Consider the following 8,857-nt stretch of genomic DNA (forward strand, 5'->3'; position numbering starts at 1 on the left):
TTTTTGTACCATTTTGTCGTGTGCAACTTAGTGAGAAAATGTCTTGAGGAAGAAATTGGTGCTAAGGTTTAACTCATGTATTTATGCCTTCTCTCTCTCTCTTTGGGATCTTAGCCTCTTATTTTATGATTATTTGAATACCAGAAATCCAATATCTGTCCCCTTATTCTGTGAAACTGATTAAAGCTATCCTGGCTTCTCTGCCTCTTTCTTGGCATTGAGAATCAACAAATGGACCCAAAATGAAAAGCTGCAGATGAGGTAAGCATTTGGCTTACCTCAGTGATCTCCCTTTCTTTCTAAAATATGGACCTTTAAATCCTAGTTGTCTTTAAAATTATCTTGTCATGTTCAAATTAAATCCTGAATTTTACCCAGGTTTTCTGTTTGTTCTTGACAGGAGTATTGGTCTGCTGCAAGTTACTCTATCAAAACTAGTAATATATATTTATTTTTAAAATACTTTTAGTATGGAAGTCTATCATAAGTTGAAATTTCTACAATTTTTTTATAGATTACTTAAAATATTTGTCATGTACTAAGTCATAGAGAAGAACTCAATAAAATACAAAAGCAGAAAACATAGCACTTTACTTTTTTCCACCTCAGTGTGCTTAACTAGAAATATATCAAAAAATTAGCCAAAAAATGCAAGAGGTCTTTTTTGCAACAGGTTTGCTGCCAGAACACAGGTGTCATGAAAAACACCACTCAACCTAAACCAAAATGGGAAAGGAAAAGATTCACATCAACATCATTGTCATTGACATGTAGATTCAGGCAATTCCACCACTACTGGTCATCTGATCTACAAATGTGGAGGGATTGAAAAAGAACTATCAAAAAATTTGAGAAGGAGGCTGCTGAGATGGGAAAGGACTCCTTCAAGTATGCCTGGGTCTTGGATAAACTGAAAGTTGAATGTTAACGTGGTGTCACCATTGATATCTCCCTATGGAAATTTGAGACCAGCAAGTATTATATGATCATCACTGATGTCTCAGGACACAGAGACTTTATTAAAAACATGATTACAGGCACATCTTAGGCTGACTGTGCTGTCCTGATTGTTGCTGCTGGTGTTGGTGAATTTGAAGCAGGTATCTCCACGAATGGGCAGACCCGTGAGAATGCCATTCTGACTTACATACTGTTGGTGTTAACAAAATGGATTCCACTGAGCCACGCTACAGCCAGAAGAGATACAAGGAAATCATTACAGAAGTCAGCACTTACATTAATAAGATTGGTTACAACCCCAACACAGTAACATTTGTGCCAATTTCTGGTTGGAATGGTGACAACATGCTGGAGCCAAGTGCTAACATGCCTCGGTTCAAGGGATGGAAAGTCAGCTGTAAAGATGGGAATGCCAGTGGAACCACACTGCTTGAAGCTCTGGATTGCATTCTGCCACCAATGCATCCAACCGACAAGCCCTTGCATCTGCCTCTCCAAGACATCTACAAAATTGGAGGTATTGGTACCATCCCTGTTGGCCGAGTAGAGACTAGTTTTCTTAAACCTAGCATGGTGGTTACCTTTGCTCCAGTCAATATTACAACTGAAGTCAAGTCTGTTGAAATGCACCATGAAGTTTTGAGTGAGGTTCTTCCTGGAGACAATGTGGGCTTCAATGTCAAGAATGTGTCTGTCAAAGATGTTTATTGTGGCAAAGTGGCTGGTGACAGCAAAAATGACCCACAGATGGAAGCAGCTGGCTTCATGCCTCAGGTGATTATCCTGAACCATCCAGGCCAAATCAGTGCTCGATATGCCCCTGTGCTGGATTGTCACACAGCTCACATTGCTTGCAAGTTTGCTGAGCTGAGGGAGAAGATATATCATCGTTCTGGGAAAAAGCTGGAAGATGGTCCCAAGTTCTTGAAATCTGGTGATACTGCCATCATTGCTATGGTTCCTGGCAAGCCTATGTGTGTTGAGAGATTCTCTGACTATCCTCCTCTGGGCCATTTTGCTGTTCATGACTTGAGACAGAGGGTTGCTATGGGTGTCATCAAAGCAGTGGACAAGAAGGCAGCTGGAGAGGGAAGAGGAGCAAGATGGCAGAGGAGTAGGAGATCTAAATTTCATCTGGTCCCAGGAATTCAACTAGATAGGTATCAAACCATTCTAAACACCTAAAACTCAACAGGAGATCGAAAAAAAGAATAGCAGCAACACTCTGAACAGAAAAGTGACTACTTTCTGGAAGGTAGGATGTGTGGAGAAGTGAATCTGAGACGATATTTAGGAATATAGACTGCGGGAAGAGAGAGCCTCCTCAGCCGGCTACCAGCAAGTGATAGAGCAGCAGAGCACAAAATCGAAACATTTAGAAGTCTGCTCCGCTGAGGGACATCACTCTATTGGCTAAGCAGGGGATGAAACACTTGCTGGGACTGTGTGGTCTCAGGACCCTCGGGGTCACAGAAAAACCGGGGGTGCCTGAGTGCAGCAAAGCTCCCAGGTATTGGAGTGGGGAAGCCAGCTGCAGAGATAGAGCCGAGGATTGGGATCTCAGCTAAGGGTTGCCATAAACCATGATCCACAGCATAGTCGGGCCACTACTCTTCAAACAGGGACCCAACAAGTGGCAGATCTGGGGAAACTTCTCTTACTCCCCAGCAGGAGCAGCACAGGAGTACACCACAGGAATCTGCTGGGCTTGGAGACTTCAAATGGGTCATGTGCCAGAGATAGAAATGCTCGGTCACAGGCCGGGTGAGCAAAGAGTTCAGCCAGAGACCACAGATACAGGAGTGATTGACTGCTTTTCTCTGGAGGCTCACTGAGGAGTGGGGCCCTGAGTTCTTGGCTCCTCCGGGTCAGAGATTGGGAGGCTGCCATTTTCTTTCTTGTCCTCCAAAGTTGTAAAGAAAGCCTTCAGGAAAAAGGTATTCTTCTCTGGGCAAAATGACAAAACGGAAAAAAACACCTCAAAAAAAGAAAAAGAACAAGAGGCAGTATGACTGCCAGGAACCTAATCCATACAGACATTAGTAAGATGTCGGAACTAGAGTTCAGAATAACGACTATAAACATACTAGCTGGGCTTCAAAAAAGCATAGAAGACACTAGAGAATTCTTTTCTGGAGAAATAAAAGAACTAAAATCTAACCAAGTTGAAATCAAAAAGGCTATTAATGAGGTGCAAACAAAAATGGAGGTTCTAGCTGCTAGGATAAATGAAGCAGAAGAGAGAATTAGTGATATAGAAGACCAAATGATGGAAAATAAAGAAGCTGAGAAAAAGAGAGATAAACAAATACTGGTCACGAGGGCAGAATTTGGGAGATAAGCAATACCATAAGAGAAAACAATATTAGAAAAATTGGGATCCCAGAAGAAAAAGAAAGAGAGGGGCAGAAGGTATATTGGAGCAAATTATAGCAGAGAAACTCCCTAACTTGGGGAAGGAAACAGGCATCAAAATCTAGGAGACACAGAGAACCCCTCTCAAAATCAATAAAAATAGGTCAACACCCCGACATCTAAGTAAAACTTAACAAGTCTCAGAGACAATGAGAAAATCCTGAAAGCAGCTCGGGACAAGTGGTTGGTAACCTACAATGGTAGAAATATTAGATTGGCAGCAGACCTATCCACAGAAACCTGGCAGGCCAGAAAGGACTGGCATGATATCTTCAGAGCACTAAAGGAGAAAAATATGCAGCCAAGAATACTATATCCAGCTAGGCTGTCATTGAAAATAGAAGGAGAAATAAAAAGCTTCCAGGCAAGCAAAAACTAAAAGAAATTGCAAACACCAAACCAGCCCTACAAGAAATATTGAAAGGGGTCCTCTAAGCAAAGAGAGAGCCTAAAAGTAACATAGATCAGAAAGGAATAGAGACAATATACAGTAAGAGTCAACTTGCAGGCAATACAATGGCACTAAATTCATATCTTTCAATAGTTACCCTGAATGTAAATGGGCTAAATGCCCCAATCAAAAGACAGATGTTATCATATTGGATAAAAAAAACAAGACCCATCGATATGCTGCCTGCAAGAGACCCATTTAAGACCAAAAAACACCTGAGATTGAAAGTGAGGGGGTGGAAAACCATTTACCATGCTAATGGACATCAAAAGAAAGCTGGGGTGGCAATCCTTATATAAGACAAATTAGATTTTAAACCAATAACTATAATATGAGGAAGGACACTATATCTCACTTAAAGGGTCTATCCAACAAGAAGATCTAACAATTGTAAATATCTATGCCCCTAACATGGGAGCAGCCAATTATATAAGAAAATTAATAAAATCAAAGAAACACATCGAAAACAATACAATAATAGTAGGGGACTTTAACAATCCCTTCACTGAAATGGACAGATCATCTAAGCAGATGATCAACAAGGAAATAAAGGCTTTAAATGACACAATGGACCAAATGGACTTCACAGATATATTCAGAACCTCCCCTCCCAAAGCAACAGAATATACATTCTTCTCTAGTGCCCATGGAACAGTCTCCAGAATAGATCACATCCTAGGTCACAAATCAGGTCTCAAACAGTACCAAAAGATTGGGATCATTCCCTGCATAGTTTCAGACCACAATGCTTTGAAACTAGAACTGAATCACAAGATAAAAGTCGGAAAGAATTCAAACACATGGAGGCTAAAGAGCATCCTACTAAAGAATAAATGGGTCAACCAGAAAATTAAAGAATTTAAAAAATTCATGGAAACAAATGAAAATAAAAACACAACTGTTCAAAATCTTTGGGATGCAGCAAAGGCAGTCCAGAGAGGAAATTATATAGCAATACAAGCCTTTCTCAAGAAACAAGAAAGTTCTCAAATGCACAACCTAACCCTACACCTAAGGAAGCTGGAGAAAGAACAGCAAATAAAGCCTAAACCCAGCAGAGAAATAATGAAGATCAGAGCAGAAATCAATGAAACAGAAACCAAAAGAGCAGTAGAACAGATCAATGAAATTAGGAGCTCTTTTTTTTGAAAGAATTAATAAGATTGATAAACCCCTGGCCAGGCTTATCAAAAAGAAAAGAGAAATGACCCAAATCAACAAATTATGAATGAAAGAGGAGAGATACAACCAACACCAAAGAATTACAAACAATTATAAGAACATATTATGAGCGACTCTATGGCAGCAAATTAAATAATCTGGAAGAAATGGATGCATTCCTAAAGATGTATCAACTACCACAACTGAACCAGGAAAAAATAGAAAACCTGAACAGACCTAGAACCACTAAGGAAATTGAAGCCATCATCAAAAGTCTCCCAAAAAAACAAAAGCCCAGGGCCAGATGGCTTCCCAGGGGAATGCTACCAAACATTTCAAGAAGAATTAATACCTATTCTTCTGAAACTCTTCCAAAAAAATAGAAATGGAAGGAAAACTTCCAAACTCAGTTTATGAGGCCACCATTACCTTGATCCCCAAACCAAAGACCCCATCAAAAAGGAGAATTACAGACCAATATCCTTGATGAATATGGATGCAAAAATTCACACCAAAATACTAGCCAATAGGATCCAACAGTACATTAAAAGGATTATTCACCAAAACCAAGTGGGATTTATCCCTGGGCTGCAAGGTTGGTTCAACATCTGCAAATCAATCAATGTGATACAATACATTAATAAAAGATAGAACAAGAACCATATGATCCTCTCAATAGATGCAGAAAAAGCATTTGACAAGTACAGCATTCTTTCTTGATTAAAACTTTTCAGAGTGTAGGGGTAGAAGGTACATACCTCAATATCATAAAAGCCATCTTTGAAAAACCCACATTGAATATCATTCTCAATGGGGAAAATCTGAGAGCTTTTCCCCTAAGGTCAGGAACATGGCAGGGATGTCCACTATCACTACTGCAATTCAACATAGTACTAGAAGTCCTAGCCACAGCAATCACACAACAAAAAGAAATAAAATGTGTCTGAATTGGCAAAGAAGTAGTCAAAATCTCACTCTTTACAGATGATATGATACATTATCTGGAAAACCCAAAAGGCTCCATCCCAAAACTGCTAGAACTCATACAAGAATTCAGTAAAGTGGCAGAATATAAAATCAATGCACAAAAATCAGTTGCATTTCTATACACCAACAACAAGACAGAGGAAAGAGAAATTAAGGAGTCAATCCCATTTACAATTGCACCCAAAATCATAAAACACATAGGAATAAATCTAACCAGAGGCAAAGACTCTGTACTCAGAAAACTATAGAATACTCTTGAAGAAATTGAGGAAGACACAAAGAAATGGGAAAACATTCCATGCTCTTGGACTGGATGAACAAATATTGTGAAAATGTCTATGCTACCTAGAGAAATCTACACATTCAATGCAATCCCTTTCAAAATACCATCCACTTTTTTCAAAGGAATGGAACAAATAATCCTAAAGTTTGTATGGAACCAGAAAAGACCCTGAATAGCAGGAGGAATGTTGAAAAAGAAAAGCAAAGCTGGTGGCATCACAATTCTGGACTTCAAGCTCTAGTACAAGGCTATAATCATCAAGACAGTATGGTACTTGCACAAAAACAGACACATAGATCAATTGAACAGAATAGAGAGCCCAGATATGGACCCTCAACTCTATGGTCAATTAATCTTCAACAAAGGAGGAAAAAATATGCAATGGGAAAAGGCAGTCTCTACAATAAATGGTGCTGGGAAAATTGGACAGCCACATGCAGAAGAATGAAACTGGACCATTTCCTTACACCACCCACAAAAAGACTCAAAATGGATGAAAGTCCTAAATGTGAGACAGGAATCCATCAAAATCCTAGAGGAGAACACAGGCAGCAACCTCTTCAACCTCAGCCACAGCAACTTCTTCCTAGAAACATCGCCAAAGGCAAGGGAAGCAAGGGCAAAAATGAACTATTGGGACGTCATCAAGATAAAAAGCTTTTGCACAGCAAAGGAATTACTCAACAAAACCAAAAGACAACTGACAGAATGGGAGAAGATATTTGCAAATGACATATCAGATAAAGGGCTAGTATCCAAAATCTATAAGGAACTTATCAAACTCAACACCCAAATGACAAATAATCCAATCAAGAAATGGCAGAAGATATGAACATTTTTCCAAAGAAGACATACAAATGGCCAACAGACACATGACAATTGCTTAACATCACTTGGCACCAGGGAAATCCAAATCAAAACCTCAGTGAGATATCACCTCGCACCAGTCAGAGTGGCTAAAATTAAAAAGGCAGGAAATGACAGATGTTGGCAAGGATGTGGAGAAAGGGGAACCCTCCTACACTTCTGGTGGTAATGCAAGTTGGTGTAGCCTCTCTGGAAAACAGTATGAAGTTTCCTCTAAAAGTTGAAAATAGAGCTACCCTATGACCCAGCAATTGCACTACTGGGTATTTACCCCAAAGATACAAATGTAGTGATCCGAAGGGGTACGTGCACCGCAGTGTTTATAGCAGCAATGTCCACAATAACCAAACTATGGAAAGAGCCAAGATATCTGTCAACAGATGAATGGATAAAGAAGATGTACTATATATATAAAATGGAATATTATGCAGCCATCAAAAACCCCAAAATCTTGCCATTTGCAATGACATAGATGGAACTAGATGGTATTATGCTAAGCGAAATAAGTCAATCAGAGCAAGACAAGTATCATATGATCCTACTGATATGAGGAATTCTTAGTCTCAGGAAACAGACTGAGGGTTGCTGGTCTGGTGGGCAGTGGGAGGGATGGTGTGGCTGGGTAATGGACATCAGGGAGGGTATGTGCTATGGTGAGCACTGTTAATTGTGTAAAACTGATGCATCACAGACCTGTACCTCTTAAACAAATAATACATTATATGTTAAAAAAAAAAAGAAAGAAAAAATAAGATAGTAGGAAGGGAAAAATGAAGGGGGGGATATCAGAGGGGGAGACAAACCATGAGAGACGTGGACTCAGAGTGGACTCTGAGAAACAAACTGAGGGTTTTAGAAGGGAGGAGAGTGGGAGGAAGGGTTAGCCCATTGATGGGTATTAAGGAGGGCACGTATTGCATGGAGCACTGGGTGTTATATGCAAACAATGAATCATGGAACACTACATCAAAAACTAATGATGTAATGTATGGTGACTAACATAATAAAATTAATAAAAAAATTGTATATATATATATATATATATAGAAGGCAGCTGGAGGTGTCAAAGCCACCAAGTCTGCCCAGAAAGCTCGGAAGGCTAAATGAATATTACCCCCAATTCCTGCCACCCCAGTCTTAATCAGTGGTGCAAGAACGGTATCAGAACAGTTTGTGTCAATTGGCCATTTAAATTTAATAGTAAAAGACTGTTTAATGATAACAGTGCATCATAAAACCTTCAGAAGGAAAAGAGGATGTTTTTTGTTGTTTTTTTTTAAAGATTTTATTTATTTATTTGAGAGAGAGAGAATGAGAGATAGAGAGCACAAGAGGGAAGAGGGTCAGAGGGAGAAGCAGACTCCCTGCTGAGCAGGGACCCCAATGTGGGACTCGATCCCAGGACTCCAGGATCATGACCTGAGCCGAAGGCTGTCCCTTAACCAACTGAGCCACCCAGGCACCCAAGAGGATGTTTTTTAGACCATTTTGTGTGTGTGTGTGTGTGTGTGCATGTGTGTGTGTTTGGCAGTTCTAAGTTACTAGTTTTTAAAATCAGTACTTTTTAATGGAAACAACTTGACCAAAAATCTGTCACAGAATTTTGATACCCATTAAAACAAAAGTTTAGAGGTACCAGTCTGTGATTCAACAGTCTTGCCTCTGAAACGAATAATACATTATATGTTAAAAAAATAAAATAAAATAAAAAGAAGAGGATAGCATGAAGGGAA

The 8,857-nt window shown here is 39.5% G+C and overlaps 1 pseudogene; it reads left to right on the forward strand.

Annotated features, from left to right (window-relative positions):
* The first annotated feature begins 726 nt into the window (after positions 1–726).
* On the forward strand, positions 727–8,231 carry LOC113931377 (annotated as a pseudogene).
* The last annotated feature ends 626 nt before the right edge of the window (positions 8,232–8,857 follow it).

This window comes from Zalophus californianus, chromosome X, assembly GCF_009762305.2.
Source record: "Zalophus californianus isolate mZalCal1 chromosome X, mZalCal1.pri.v2, whole genome shotgun sequence".
NCBI classification, from domain to species: Eukaryota; Metazoa; Chordata; class Mammalia; order Carnivora; family Otariidae; genus Zalophus; species Zalophus californianus.